This window comes from Narcine bancroftii, chromosome 1 (assembly GCF_036971445.1).
Source record: "Narcine bancroftii isolate sNarBan1 chromosome 1, sNarBan1.hap1, whole genome shotgun sequence".
NCBI lineage: Eukaryota > Metazoa > Chordata > Chondrichthyes > Torpediniformes > Narcinidae > Narcine > Narcine bancroftii.
The window spans coordinates 411,911,050-411,927,448 of NC_091469.1; the positions used below are offsets into that span (position 1 = coordinate 411,911,050).

At 40.6% G+C, this 16,399-nt stretch overlaps 1 protein-coding gene and 1 long non-coding RNA gene across 6 annotated transcripts in view; one reads left to right on the forward strand and one right to left on the reverse strand.

Moving 5' to 3' along the window:
• Positions 1-3,368, forward strand: part of LOC138751548 (uncharacterized) — a 77,039-nt gene extending 73,671 nt beyond the window's left edge. The window contains exon 2 of the long non-coding RNA XR_011350038.1: positions 3,120-3,368. This is a non-coding gene — a long non-coding RNA (uncharacterized lncRNA). The remainder of the gene's footprint in view (positions 1-3,119) is intronic.
• The window catches only part of LOC138751545 (zinc finger protein 385D-like), a 423,580-nt gene that overhangs the window by 114,835 nt on the left and 292,346 nt on the right, over positions 1-16,399 (reverse strand). The gene's annotated exons all lie outside the window — the stretch shown is intronic.

Genomic DNA, 16,399 nt, shown 5'->3' on the forward strand with positions numbered 1-16,399 from the left:
GATAGATACATAAATAAATATATAGATAGATAGATAGATAGATAGATAGATAGATGGATAGATAGATAGATAGATAGATAGATAGATAGATAGATAGATGGATGGATGGATGGATGGATGGATGGATGGATGGATGGATAGATAGATAGATAGATAGATAGATAGATAGATAGATAGATACTGTTTTGTACACATGAGAGTCTTGGATAGTTCCTTTGGTTGTTCAACAATCTCACTACCCACGGGAAGAAGCTCTTCCTTATCCTGGTGGTGCTGGCTCTGATTCTCCTCTATCTCTTCTCCAATGGAAGTAGCTGTAAGATGCTGTGTGCAAGGGCCCTCAATGATTTTTTGCGCCCTCTTCAGACAACGATCCTGGTAGATCATGATGATGGGGGGAAGGGAGACTCCAATTATCCTTTCTGCCACAGTTATGGTCCTCTGGGTGGACCTCCGATCCATTTCTATGCACAGTAAATCAACCATTCCAAGAATCAATATGATAAATCTTATTTCATTCCCTCAATGGGAAGTGTATCCTTTTTCACACAAGGAGACCAACACTCCAGCTGTCGTCTCACCAAAGCCAGTATGATTGAAAGTATGGCATCTTTGCACCTGTACTCATAATAAAGACCAAAGTATTATTTACCTTAAGCAGACAAAGAATTGCTGGAGGAACTCAGCAGGTCAGTCAACTTCCATGGTTGAAAATAGTAAGTCAACATTTCAGGTCTGATAAAACTGAGATAAAATAGGTATAATTACATATCAAAGGGTGGAAAGAAACTGGAGGGGACCAGAAGAATAGGACAGAATGTGTGAGAGGTGAAGAAACATGTAAAGGGAGAAACTATTAGGAAACAATAGAGAGAAGAAAAAAGTAAGTACAGGAGTATGTAAAGAAGAGATGGAAACAGTGAAATTAGATGGGGATGGGGGTTACCAAAGATTAGAAAAATCAATATTCATGCCATTAGGTTTAATGGTGACCAAGAGGAATAGGATGCATTGTTCCAGGTTCACAATTGGTCTCACTCTGACAGTGCATGCAGGCCAAGGACAAATGTGCCACTGCACGAGTAGTTGGGGCAGTTAAAATGGTTGACAATAGGAAGATCAAGTTTATGCCCACAAAGAGAATGCAGTGTTCAGTGAAGGAATCACCCAATCTGCATTTGGTCTTGATGATCCAGAGGAGGCCACACCGATTCAAGTAGATGTGTGGAGTTGGGTGGAAAAAGGGGACTAAAAAACAATGGGGGGGGGGGGGGAAGGGAAGAGAAGAGAGCTGCAGAAGAGGAGAAAGGGGGCTCATTATAGCTTTTTTTACACTTCCTACCTTGCCATCATCCAGGATTATAAACAGCCCTTCATCTGAGGCAAAGACACACATATTGTGCATCTTGTTTAAGAGGCTTCCAGATAGACACATGAATATGAAGGGAATGAAGGGATCTTTATCAAGTGTAAGCAGCGTTTTTAGTTTGATTTTGGCATCATGTTCGGCACAGACACGTGGGCTAAAGGCCCTCTTCCTGTGCTGTACTGTTCTACATAAATTCTAACTAGTTTACTCTAGTTTACTCTAGTGGAATAGTTGTTTAACATCTTGCCTTCCTGTTCAGTGCAAATTGTCTTTGAATTTAAGAGAGGAGCATGATAACATTTATTTGTTTATGAGAGAGATTAAAATAAACATACAACATGTTCCTGGACTGCATCCATTCGCCATCCAGGGGAATTCTGACATTTGCTGCTCTAATCTCTTATTTCTGAAAACTGGCCCAAGGGAGGGGGAAATGCGAGAGATACAGGACAAAAGTGCCTATGACACATTAATGGGGACCACAGACTTTAAGTATACCTCATCAGAGGAAATCTACAGAGTTTGTCTGCAAAGACACCTCTTTTTTAAGCAGTTCCTTAGAATTAATTCCACTCATTATCTAGGATTAGAGATACTGAGTTGTGGGAAATGGTGCTTGGGAGGTAGGTGGATGGGTTTGCCATATTGGGCAACATTTGTTCATGGCCTCTGTGATCTACTGTCACAAGATCTGGAGCCACTCAGTGCATGCCCCTCTTCTTGGAGTGGCCATGGACCAAGGATTTTCACGAGTCAGCAGGGATACTGCCTGACCTGCTGAGTTCCTCCAGCATTTTGTGCATTTTTCCAGTTTGCCAGGATCTGCAGCAGGGGTTCCTAACCTGGGGTACATGAACCCCCAGTGGTAAATTTGCACTTTTCAGGGGATACATTGGGTATGAGAGAATAACCACTACTGTACAATACATGGTATTGTAATCTGCAGTCAGATTGCACAATGTCGTGTTTTTTTTTAATCCTTAATTTTTAGGGGTACACAGGAACCTATAAAAATGACCAAGGGGTACAGAGGAACAAAAGGGTTGGGAACCCCTTGATCTACAGCATCTCTTATTTACCACCTTAGAATTCTAGTTAGTTCATGTTAGTACTCTACAGAAACAAATCTGCACACCTTGCTTTTTCAAGTTCATATTTGGCACAAGGCACAGAGCAGTGTGATTCCCCTTAACATCCTTCTAAAATAGTCCGAACATCCAGTCATTTCAGGGTGGTTTAGACAGTATCTCGGAATAAAGGATAGAAGAAAAGTCGTGTATGGACAACAGTCTAAAGTCTGGGCTCCAGACAAGGTTCTTGGCACCTATTTTCCAGACAGAGATCTTAATTTGGATCCTTTGATCCAAATAATTTGAGATCCATTACAGCGCCCACATGCTACGAAAGCATTCTGCCTGGAGGCAGTTCAAGCATTCAAGGTCCATAATGCTGCTTTGACTGACTGTATCATTCAAACTCTCATCTTTAGGATTCCCAGGCTTGCAAGCTTTAACGTGTTACAGGCAAGGTAGTTGGGTGGGAAAGGGGATTAAAAAATGATGGAGGGGGGATGGGGAAAGGGAAGAGCAGAAGAGCTGCAGAAGAGGAGAATGGTGTAATGGGAAAACACGTGAAAGATTATCTGGCGGTATGTTGTTTAAAAGTGTAATGGCAATTAATGAATGTTGCTCCATAGTTATCCAAAATTATCCATACACCATTGAAAGTATCCTGTCTGGATGCATTACAGGTTGGTTTAGGAAGTGCTCTGCCCATGAGCTCAAGAAATATGAATGCAACTCAAGCTACCAAGCGGAGCAGATTCCCCTCCATGGACTCGACCTTCACTCAGTTTTTCACTGTATCTCAGTATGTGACCACAAGCAATTCATTTTAAAACAATCCTACCAACTGTATTGAAAAATAACTCCATTTTACTTCCGTGCATCTGCTTTCTTTTAGTCTTAATCTGAGTGATTTAAACTTTTCTTGAACTTTACTTGATGTTTTAGTGTATTAATTTACAGCAAAATAGTCTGCATAGATGAAAGACAAACACACAATCACTAAATCTTAGTCAACACCAATAAAGATGCTCATCTGATTTTCCCCAGTCAGATACAGAATTTTCTTTAGCCATATTATTTTCATTCGGGAGAGGGGAGAGAAGGATCAGGTCTGTTGCAATTTAAGTAGCTAGAATCTTGTTAGCCAACATAAACCTAAATGGAATCATTTGCCTCAATATATTCCAAGTAAATGAGACCAGAAAAGAGCAAGAGGGGAAGTAATGGTCAAGTCTTCAGCCTGAAAATAAGCTTGGAAAGTAAAGCATGGGAATTAAAAGTACACATTATACTTCTGTTTTATAGATTACAATAGTCTCTGAAACAAGGCATGCTTCAGCTGATAATAGAACAGATGGGATCTCCATTCATTGTGACTCATTCAGATCATGTAAAGTGGTCTTTGACCATAAGAACAAAGTCTGCTTTACATACACAAAGGACTGAATGAAAAATGTTCGATGGAGAAAGACATCCTGCAATGACAAATCTTCTTCCTCTGCCTGTTTCATATGAATTTGGACATTTTGAATGGATTTCAAATAGATACAAATTAGAAAAAATTATTCTAATACTTTACGGCAAGCAAATTAAGCTCACAGAGGACTGAACAATGAAAGCAGCTGTTTTCTACTCCAGAAAAGCACATCACAATGGCATGTAGCAAGGGACTCTCCAATCAAATAAATGAAAGATTCAACAGGACTTTGGGATTTGACTATTTATGATCTTGGCTTATAGAGTACTGGTATATTAAGGTTGAGAAGAATACAAACTAGTTCCCATGAGAAAAGATGGAAAGAAGCATATTGTTCAGCAAAAGGAAGAGCCTGCTGGAATCTGTGATACAGCCAATGACCCTCTCTCTGGATACTGAGAAAGGAAAACCAAATTCGTGCAAGTCCTTGTATTATAGCAGGGGTGTCAAACTCAAATTCACGGAGGGCCAAATTTAAAAACTTGGACTAAGTCGAGGGCTGAACTAAATATTTATTGAAAATTTTTAACAACATCTGCATGTTTTCTCTTCTTTCAACATATGTAATGTTAAACTTTAGGATATAACTTTAGGAGGATAATGTTATAGGTAGCTCAAGTTCACCCTTTGCTTGACCTGAGGGAAACATATTTGGTCCCTGTGGAGATGTAGTCAGCATTCACAGGCTGTGTCCATTTTGGCCTGCATCAGGACTCAGCATTTCCTGCTCACTCCTCAGGCTCTAGGCCTCTATTCACGCTCGACCCACCATCCCTCTACCTGACCAATCCTTTACCCAAACTCTTCTCACCCCTCACTCCACTCGCTCTGCCTCTACCCACCCCATCCTATACACGCCCCTCTACTGCCTCTCCCTTCAACCTGTTCCTCCCTCTACCTGTCTCTCACCCTCTAATCACCCCTCCCCTACTCGCCCTGCCCCTCCCCTTTTATCTCTTCCCTATCCACCCCTCCTTCTACTCATCCCTCCCTCTAACTGCCCCTCGCACCACCATAACTTCCCCTGGCCATTACTCCTCACCTACACCCTCTGCCCACCCCTGCTTACCCACCCACTCAGGCCCGATCAGCCTTTGCGGACAGCCACCATCTCTCTCTTCACGTGCAGGGCCGAACCAGCCGTCCCTGGGGTCCGCCCGGGTGCAAGCGCTGAAGGCCGTGGCGACCGGGAGAAGTGCGCTCGCGCTGTGGAAGGGCCGTTGGGTGCCAGTCGCGTGGGGCTCGCGCTGCCCGGGGGCTGTGCGCAGCCTGCCATGTCCGTCGCGCCGACAGGAAATCACAGGCGCTCGCCAATCCGCTGCACCGCTCGACAGGTGGGAGAAGTGACTGGTTGTGCGGGGAGCCTTCCAACTGGCTTGCCGGCTGATGACATCGACAGACTTTTCGTGTTACAATTTCTCGTGTTACAATGGGGAAGGATGTGCAATGAAGGGGGAGGATGGTGGGGGTGACATTACCAAAAAACAGCATCGGCTCTTGCTGCAGGGCGGGCCACCTCTAATACATTTTTGAAATGATCTTGCGGGCCAAATATAATTATGGGCCAGAGTTTGACATGTGTGTCATATAGGATGCTTCTTAGGGTCTCACAGACAACAGAACTTGCTTAGCTATCATGCAAAGATTTGTTGAAAGTGACCTATGCTAGAAATTATCTATTTGTTCAGATTCAAACAAATAATTGAACAAAACTAATTACCAAGTGCCACAAAAAGATGAAACTCAAACAAATAACTGTTGATGCTGGAAATCTGAAATAAAACAGACTTCGCTGGAAGCACTCAGCTGGTCAGGCACCATCGATCGGTAAGAAGAGAAAGGAGAGCACAAACCAGCCCTCATCAAGGGGGCAGCAGTGGAGAGGGTAAGAAACTTTAAATTCCTGCATGTCATCATCACTGAAGACCTATCCTGAGGCCCTAATGTCGATGCAACTATGAAGAAGGCTCACCAGAGCTTGAGGAGATATGATATGTCACCAAGACTTGCAAATTTCTACAGGTGTACTGTGGAGATCATTCTAACCGGTTGCATCACTGTCTGGCATGGAAATGGGATTTATACTCAGCTTCTTAAATCTTCACTCCATTCAGAACATCTTTAAGAGAGGGTGCCGCAAGAAAGCAGCTTCTATTATCAAGGATCTGCACCACCCAGACAATGTCTCTTTCTCACTGCTACCATCAGGAAGGAGGTACAGGAGCCTGAAGACACAGGAGAATGTACAAACTCCTTACAGACAGCACCAGATTTGAACTCGGGTCACTGGCACTGTAACCGCATTGAGCTAACTGCTACACAAACTGTGCAACTCCTTGAATGAAATAGAGCCAGGGGTTTCTAAATGGACTCAAAAACAAATATTTTGAATTTAATTAGAACAGAATGTGGTCAATAACATGTGACAACTTAAAGGTTTTTGGTGATATTAGTAATCATACATTTCACTGTCCAAAAAAACTTTTAACCCATTCATGATTTGATGAAAATCATGGACAAACGATAGGTGCATGCATTTCCAATGTTAGCTGGGGCATGGAGCTTACTGGCAAGACTGGCATTTATTAACTTTGAACTGAATACCTTGCTGGATCATTTCACAATCTAGTTAAGGATCAATTGCATTGCATTTCTGTTAGTCTGGTATAATATTTATGACAGACCAAATAAAGATGGCTGATTTTGTTTCCAGGAGGATGCCAATGAAGCAGATGGATGTCTTGATAATTTACCAATGTCAAGTCATTTTCCAATGTGTAATTTACAGGTAACAGAGAAAGAATGTAAATAAGGTGAAGATACCCACAGATTGAAAGTATATTCTTTCTTTCTTTGGCTTGGCTTCGCGGACGAAGATTTATGGAGGGGGGTAAATGTCCACGTCAGCTGCAGGCTCGTTTGTGGCTGACAATATTAAATGTCTCAATAAAGCTACAAGTTTCTTGACTGAGTAATTTGAGAAGAGTAATTCTTACCGTCAAAATTGAAATCATGTTCATTTTATTTAAAATAAAGTGAATTATGTTCTGCAGCAAATAAAAATTCAATTGAAACATATAACAATAACAAGAAAGTCTGCAAGTATTGCCTGCTTTTAAAAGTACAATATCATTATCAATATAAGATCATATAAACATTTGAAACTCAGTATTCCATCCCACATCAGGTTAGATTTCCAACAGCAATGTGATGTCGGCAGACTTGAAACTAAAAACTTCTCTAGCCCATTGAATTACAAATTACAGGTGGGGGAGATTCTTAAGAGACATTCCTGAACTACCTACAGAGTACGGGAAATCCATATGGCCTGTATTGATTTAGCAGCATCCAAATGTATCAAAGGAAGCTGTATAGCTGGTTCCAAGCCAGGTGGAAGGCTCAGAAGTACAGATGTTGAGACAAAGGTTTGCCAGCAGGGGGCTTAGGAAGTTTTAGAATTTGCCAGCAGGAGATCCTGTGCTGGCAAACCAGCCCTACCCCCACTGTATGCTGTGTAATGTTTCTATGAGTACAGCTGGACAATCCTATCATTTCTAATAACCTCCACACCTTGGACACGATGGAGAGATGTGAGATTGTGGTATAAAGTTATCATCTTTTATTCAGAGCTATTTCATTAGAGCCATTCCTACTCTTATTCTGGAGGTTTTATTTTTATCTGAAGGATAGAAATATTAAAATCAATGTTTGTTTTGTAGGTGCGGAGGTGGAAATTCTTTAGGGAAGTGTATTCCTTTTAATGACTATCTTCGGTTTCATTTACATTGGATGTCCCATTTGTCTGCATTATTTTTTCAAAGTTAAATCAGAGATGTCAGTTTCCTTAATGCCGTCTGGAAAAAATATCTCCAAAATATTGTGAAATTTACTACCATCAATTCCAAATCATCATTCACAGGCTGCTCTGTTTCAGGAATAGTGTTAAAAGTGGTAATTCCACTCCTATTCTGAACTCAGGATGGAAGAGTCAAAAGAAACTAAAGATGGTTTCACTATTATGCATCCAACACTCTTACAATTACTGGGGAATGGTGACAAGAACGAAGTGGAGGGTGCAATGACACAGAGTGAGTGGAGGAATCCTGCCCAATTTTTAAAGAAGAGCATGTGCAGAGGCAGCTTCTTTGTGCAATGTGCATTGGATGCTCCACAGGAGGTGTCGGAAAGATGATGATGACCATCTTGAATGGTCTGAAATGCAAGCAAATGCCCCTCACAGGCATGAGTGCAGAGATATATTTATCCAAAGTGAAAGGTTTCCCTGTTTGCTGGGAGATTGTTTCAGGATTTCTGTGATGAACCAGTAAGCAACAAGCTGTCAAATTAGCTTATACCAAAAGTGACAACTTGCAAGGATCCTGAGGTAAGATTTCTGAAAGTGATGGTGACCCTGACTTTGAGAGTTCAGAATGTGACTTTGTATTTGTGCTGAATCAGAATGTATAGACTCCACCTTCTTGATCCTATCCTAAGTGATTCTTCTCCTTTTTCAATTGATTCATGAGCCAGAGATCCGCAGGAGTCAGTGGGAATAATGCAATTCTGCAAGAAGGTCTAAATCATATTCTTGAATTTTTTTTCTCTATGTGCCTGGTATCTCTCCCCACCAAAAAGCTCTGAAAAGAGTGTAATACAATCTTTGTCCATGCTGGTCGAAATGAGTTTCTAGATGTGCATCTTGTATAATCAGTCTAACGGAATTTATAAATAAATTGCAATAGGGAGCTGCAATTCCTTCACAAGTTGTGGAAGGAAACTGAGGCCATGGATGAAATAATTGAAACACATGAATAATTTAAAAAAAATTAAATTTAGACATACAGCACGGTAACAGGCCTTTTCAGCCCACAAGCCCATGCCATCCAATTATACCCAATTAACCTTTACTCCGTTAAGTTTCGAAGAGTGGGAAGAAAACGGAACCCACAGAGAACACCCACACAGACATGGAATGTACAAACTTCTTACAGACAGTGCAGGATTCAAAACCTGATCTCGAACGCTGGCGCTGTTCTTTGGCTTGGCTTCGCGGACAAAGATTTATGGAGGGATAATGTCCATGTCAGCTGCAGGCTCGTTTGTGGCTGACAAGTCCGATGCGGGACAGGCAGACACGGTTGCAGCGGTTGCAAGGGAAAATTGGTTGGTTGGGGTTGGGTGTTGGGTTTTTCCTCCTTTGTCTTATGTCAGTGAGGTGGGCTCTGTGATCTTCTTCAAAGGAGGTTGCTGCCCGCCGAACTTGAGGCATTAACCGCTACCCCAACCTTGCCACCCATATTAGATATAGAATTATTCAGTTATTTGAGCAGCTTTATTACCATGCCAGGTTGACATGCAGATGAGTACATATGGCATTTTAAAACACATTGGGTAAAAATCCATCACGGGGCGATAACAGAGCACATGGGTGGTAGCATATTAGTCATCCATTATTCAGATTCACTTTCTAGAGAAGAAGCATGTGTCTGATGCCCCATTGATCAGTTTATATGAGGAACACTCAAGACACAAAAGATGCTGGAACATGGAACAATAAAAAATCAACTGGAAGAACTCAGTTGGTCGAGCACCATCCATAAGAGAAAAAGAATGGTCAATGTTTCAGGTTGGAACCTTCCATCAATTTATATTATTGTCTATGATGCCAACCTATCCAGCTTAGCTGGTATCCCTAGATTGCTGGGTTGCATGTTTCAAATGTACAAAATAAATTATTATCAAAATGATTCTGCTAAAACTTGCAGTACTTGTTACAATATTTACCAGGGACATGAACTCTACAAAATTTGCATGTTCTGCTCACTACAGCAACCCTGTGAAAGGCTCTTCTCTACACATGATGCCCATCATATGTTAAGCCCCTTAAACAACTTGCACACAATCTCCCTGTTATTCATTCTTTCAGGTGTACCTAGAGCTTTTTACACATTCTCCCCCTTATATACTCAGTGAGTATCGGAGGAGCAAGTCTGTAGAGAGATAGCGGACAGCTGCAGGTAATTGTGATAGTAGGAGATTTTAACTTTCCACACATTGATTGGGACTCTCATACTGTAAAAGGGCTGTATGGCTTGGAGTTTGTCAAATGTGTTCAGGAAAGTTTTCTAAATCAATATATAAAGGTGCCAACTAGAGAAAGTGCAATACTATATCCCCTATTAGAGAACGAGACAGGATCAGTGCTAGTAGTATGTGTAGGGGAACATTTTGGGTCCAGTGATCATAATGCCATTAGTTTCAAGTTAATTATGGAGAAGGATAGGTCTGGGGATCGGATTGAGATTCTAAATTAGAGAAAAGCTCATTTTGAGAAAATGAGAAAGGATCTAGAATGCATAGATTGTGATAAGTTGTTTTCTGACTAGGATTTGTGAGGTAAGTGGAAGACTTACAAAATTGAAATTTTAGAAGACATAGGGAACCTTGGTTTTCAAGGAATATCGTGGATCTGCTTCAGAAGAAGAGAGAGATGTATAACAGATATAGGGAACATGGATTAAATGAGGTACTTAAGGAGAAAAATATGCAAGAAAAACATTAAGAAAGAAATCAGGAATATAAAAGATATAGGTTGCTTTTGCAGACAATGAGAAGGTAAATTCTAAGGGTTTCAACAGGTATATTAAGAGCAAAAAGATAGCAAGGGACAAAATTTGTCAGCTTTGTATGGAGACAAAAGAGATGGGAGAGGTCTTAAATGTTTTTTTTTAAATCAGTATTCACTCAGGAAAAGGGCACGGAGTCATGGGAAGTAAGGAAAACAAGCAGTAAGGATATGGAACCTATACAAATGAAAGAGGAGGAGGTGTTTAATGTCTTAAAGCAAATAAAGGTGGATAAATCGCCAGGGCCTGACAAAATATTCCCTCGGACCTTGAGGGAGGCAGTGTAGCTATTGCAGGGGCTCTGACAGAAATATTTAAAATGTCCTTAGCCATAGGCGTGGTGCCAGAGAATTGGAGGATAGCTTACATTGTTCCATTGTTTAAAAAGGGCTTCAAAATTAATCGGGAAATTATAGGCCAGTGAGCCTGATGTCAGTAGAAGGTAACTAATTGGAAAGTGTTCAAAGACATCGGATATACAATTATTTGGATAGCCATGGACTGATTAAGGATAGTGAACATGGCTTTGAGTGCAGTAGGTTGTGTTTAACCCATCTTATAGAGCTTTATGAGGATGTTACCAGGAAAGTTGATGAAGCAAAAGGCTGTTGTCTACATGGACTTTAGTAAGGTCTTTGACAAGGTCCTGCATGGAAGTTTCGTCAGGAAGGTTCAGACACTAGTTATTGGATTTGACAATGGCTGGATGGGAGAAGACAGAGAATAATGGTGGATGATTGCCTCTAGTGGTGTGCCTCAAGGATTGGTGATGTGATCATTGTTGTTTGTCATCTATATCAATGATCTGGGTGATAATGTGGTAAATTGGATCAGCAAATTTGCAGATGACAGTAAGATTGGAGGTGTTGTGTACAGCAAAGAAGGTTTTCAGAGGGATCTGGACCAGCTGGAAAAATGGGTTACAAAATGGCAGATGGAATATAATGCAGACAAGTGTGAGGTGATGCATTTTGGAAGGACAAACTAAGGAAGGATATACACAGTAAATGGTAGGGCACTGAGGAGTGTGGTAAAACAGAGGGATCTAGGAATACAGAGACATAATTCCCTGTAAGTGGAGTCACATGTGGATAGGGTTGTAAAGAAGGGTATTGGCAGCTTGGCCTTCATAAATCAAAGTACTGAGTACAGGAGTTGGGATATTATGGTAATGTTGTATAAGACATTAGTGAGGCCAAATTTGAAGTGTGGTGTGCAATTTTGGTCACCTAACTACAGGAAAGATATCAATAAGCTAGAACGAGAGCAGAGAAAATTTACCAGGAACTGAGTTGCAGGGAAAGGTTAAACAAGTTAGGACTTTATTCCCTGGAGTGTAGAAGAATGAGGGGTGATTTAATAGAGGTATTTAAAATTATGAAGGATACATACAGAGAAAAGGTTGGTAGGCATTTTTCACTGAGAGTAGGTGAGATACAAACCAGAGGACATGGGTTAAGAGTGAAAGGGGAAACATTTAGAAGGAACTACTTCACACAGAGAGTGGAGGGGGCGAGGAACGAGCTTCTAGCTGAAATGGTCAATGCAGACTTAATTTTAACATTTAAGATGAGTCTGGACAGGTACATGGATGGGAGAGGTATGGATGGCTATGGCCTGGGTGCAGGTCAGTGGGACTAGGCAAAATAAATGGTTTGGCACAGACTAGAAGGGGTGAAGAGGCTTCTTTCTGTGCTATAATGTTTATATGGTTCTATGGTACATTGCGTATAACATGCCTATTTAAAATTTTGTCTTGTAAATACTCTCTTTCTATTCATTGCCAAATTATTACAGACTGTTTATTTATCCTAGTATTTTATAAATTCCATACAATGTCTATAATACACATGACCATATCTGCATATAACATAATAGGTTGCCAGTCAGCCTATCTTGTTCATCTTGCTGCACAGAACAAACTCGTCACCCCTCTAATTTTCTCTGTAACCTATTCTTCCCATATTCCATCACCTCCTCCCCAGTTTTTATTTCTCATCCACACCAATCACAATTTATAATAACCAATTAACCAACCAACCCACACACCTCTGAGGTGTGGGAGAAACTGGTGTACCAGGAGGAAGAGGTATATTGTGTAAACTCAACACAAACAGCATCGGATGTCAGGATTACCCAAGGTGATGTAACTGTGAGGCAGAAGTTGGATGGCAACACATGTGTGAGCTTTCTATATGCTCCCCTCTGCAGACCATGTGCCCATTATACACTCTACCTGTTTTAGTTCCACTCCAAACTCAATCTACTCAACTACAGCTCATTATAAACCATTCATAACCTCTAATTATATATCTATTACACCACATAGTACTTATACAATTCACCCACAGGCATATGGTCATCATTCCCATTCTACATTCTACTTGTTCCCTCTTATTGTTTGCCTATCCACTTCCATGAGCCACCATAATACACTGGATTTATTGTGCACACTTCCCATTATACCACTCACATGTTAAATACCACAAGCAATCCATTGGAAGTGTATGTACATCATTTATACATTAAATAACATACATTATACCAAAGCAAAAAACTGAAGAAGTAAATCTGAAATAGAATGGAAAATACTTAAAATTATTGGTAACTCAGAAGTTTGTGGAGGTTTTGTATGATATCAGAAGCCCTCACAAATTTCTACAGTTGTGTAGTGGAAAGTGTGCTGACCAGTTATATCATGGCCTGTTATGAGGACACCAATACTCCTGATTGTAAAGCCCTGCAAGAGGTAGTGAAGACAGCCTAGGACATCCCAGGCAAAACCTCCCCACCTTTGAGAACATCTAAGGCATAGATTCTCAAGGTGGGGCTTAAGAAAATTTTAGTGGGGTGTAGGAATATTTTGAGAAATAATTAAAAAGTTGGTTTGAAAAAATAAACTTGTTATGTTGGTGTGAAAGATGTGACTTGGCAACACTGACAGTACATAACAATTGTGGTAACTTCCAAGTAAAATCACTTTGTACTTTTTATTTTCATAACGTGTTTTTACTCTTCTGATGTTTCTCTGTTGTTTCTCTTATTTTAACTGTTATTATCCTTGGTTAATATTATAATTATATTTTTTCTGACCGGTCTTATTATCATCCATTCCAAAATTATCTCATTGTCGATGAGGATTCTAAATTATCTCAATAATCATGTTTCCGTCCATACCGCTTTACTTTTTCAGTTCAGTAGTGAGCTGGACTTGTATCTGTATATATTTTTATGCGCTTGTGTATAGATTGGGTGGGGGGGGTTAATCCGCTCCAGGCGCCAGCCTCAGGGGGATGCCAAAATCAGAAAACAATAAGGACCCCAGAAAGTAAAGCACGAGGCTAGCACAATTTTGATGCATTTGGTGAAAAAAAATGTAAATTAAAACTTCTTTGAATATATAATTTTTTTCCGCTAATGGTGGGGCATACGTTTTTCTGAAAAATTAAAGTGAGGTCAAGGGCAAAAAAGGTTAAGAACCACTGATCTAAGAGGAATACTGCCGTCGGAGAGCAGCAGCAATCATCAAGGATCCGCACCACCCAGCACACACTCTGTTCTCGCTGCTACCATCAGGAAAGACGTATAGGTCCAACAAGACTCGCACCACCAGGTTCAATAAAAAGTGATTCTGCCTTCCCTGCAGGAAAAAGAATCTCAGGGTTGTATGTGATGTCATGTATGGACTCTGACAATAAACCTGAAATCTGAATTTAAGTATCTCCACTTCTTACTGCAAACCTCCCATAGTCCTGCAAAGATGGGCAGGGCCACCAGGTTACTAATCTGACTGGGGTTTTCAGCTGCAATCTATACTGCCATTTACTTCAGGCCTATGTTTTTGTCACATTAGCCAGCTGTGTTTTAAAACATGGCAACTAAATTACTGCGAGAGCTTGGAGGTTGAGGGTGACTTGAACTCTTTGAGCTTGAGTTCACTGCTGGACACCTTGAGCTGGGGTTCACTGCCAGACACCTCGAGCTGGGGTTCACTTCCAGACACCTCGAGCTTGGGTTTACCACTGGACACCTCAAGCTGGGGTTCACCGCTGGACATCTGGAGCTTGAGTTTACTGCCAGAAACCTCTAGCTGACGTTGACCACCGGACACCCCCAGCTCGGGTGCAGTGCTGGTCAGGACAGGAGGCTGTGTGACCTTGCAGGTGCAGGAGGTGGCAGCATTGGGATGATGGTGGAATCTACCAACAATGCCTCCAAAGGGTCTTTCTTTTGCTTCTCTTTATTGTTTTAATAATGGTGCTGTTTTGGTGATGCTTCTTTGTGTACTCTGACATGGTAAACAGCGGAAAAAACATTTTTGTGCATTTTGTATACCTAACTTACACTTAACAACCGACAACTTAGCTCTGAGGCATAACCTGTTTGCAACTGCAGAATTTGTAAATGATTAGGACAATTTCACATTGGAAAATACAGTTGAATGTTATTTATTACCGGTATGTGTTCCAGAAATGCAGACTGCATATTTGTAAGGCCATCGTGTCTGGTCTCATTGCATATCTGATTGAAAACAGCTCGTGCTTTGGCATGGTATTAGGGATGTTATGTCTTTCTTCCTTTTAGAAGTGTTACAAGTGTTTTAGTTATGCTGTGGTTTACAAAGAACAATGTTCCTTAATAAATTTTAACAGCACTAAACAAATGTGGTATAGTGTTGTTAAAATCACCTATCATATCAGGGGACTGGATGTAGTTGTTTTCAGGAAAATGAAGGCACAGGTAGGCATGGGTAAAGCAAGAGGACCTCCAGTCCCATTCAGTTTAATAGCATCTGGACCATGCACTCACACAGAAAAATCTTTTTTTAAAATTTATTCATGATTTGGGATGTCAGTGTCAGGGGGAAAGTCAGTATTTATTTCCCTTTCTAAAGAAAGGTTGTGGCAAGTTGGCATCCTTCTGTGAATGGTTCCTCTAGTGAAGATCTTGGATTGTGAGTCAACGTGAAAACTGAATCAGCATTGTCTTGCAAGTTGGAGGGGAACATGCTCCTTATGCCTTCATTCTTTCTGTTGGGAGAGATTGTGGATTTGGCAGAGCTGGCAAAATATCCCAGTTGTATTTTGTGGATGTAAATAAAATAGCCATTACACAGCAGTGACAGGGGGAAATGAAAGTTCAGGAATGCCAATCCAACGAGTTACTTTCTCATGGATTAATTTCAGCTTCTTCAGCAATGTTGAAACTGTTTTCATCCAGTGTTTGGATAGCAAAAACAAATTCCCACAGAATCACTGTGTATTGAAGCTGTAGCAATCTTATTGTTGAGTCCATTCTGTATTTTATTTTCCAATGCACCCTCAAATACCAATATCTAATAAAACCCTATTTATGGCCTATATCCACTGAGGTAATGGTGTCTACTGTTGAAGTAGCTGAACGGCTAGAGCATCTGCATGTTTCAATTCACAAGCAAATATTATCTTCTTCCACTTCTAATCACAATTTCAAGGACTAACTCTGGCAGCTATAAATAGAAAAATGAACCAGAAACAAGACATCTGCTGAACAAACAATAACTGTTTGAGGCATTTACCTAAATGGCCTCTTTTTCCTACTTTGTTGTTCAAATATATTTTCCAATCATATGCAATTTGCAGATGAATGAATGAAAAAAAATCTTAATTAGTTTCAAAGAGAACAATTTTCTCCTAAGAAGTAGGTTTGAATGTCATATATGCTGCTCTCCTGAAGAAGGCCAATTGATTGAGCAACGTATACAAAATGGAATTTTGTTTTGTCCTCTTTTTCAGGAAGAAATTGATTTTAGGCTATTGCTTTGTGGTGTATAACGTTTTGCAGTGGTGCCATTTTTGTATGTTAGCTTAAGGGCACAGTG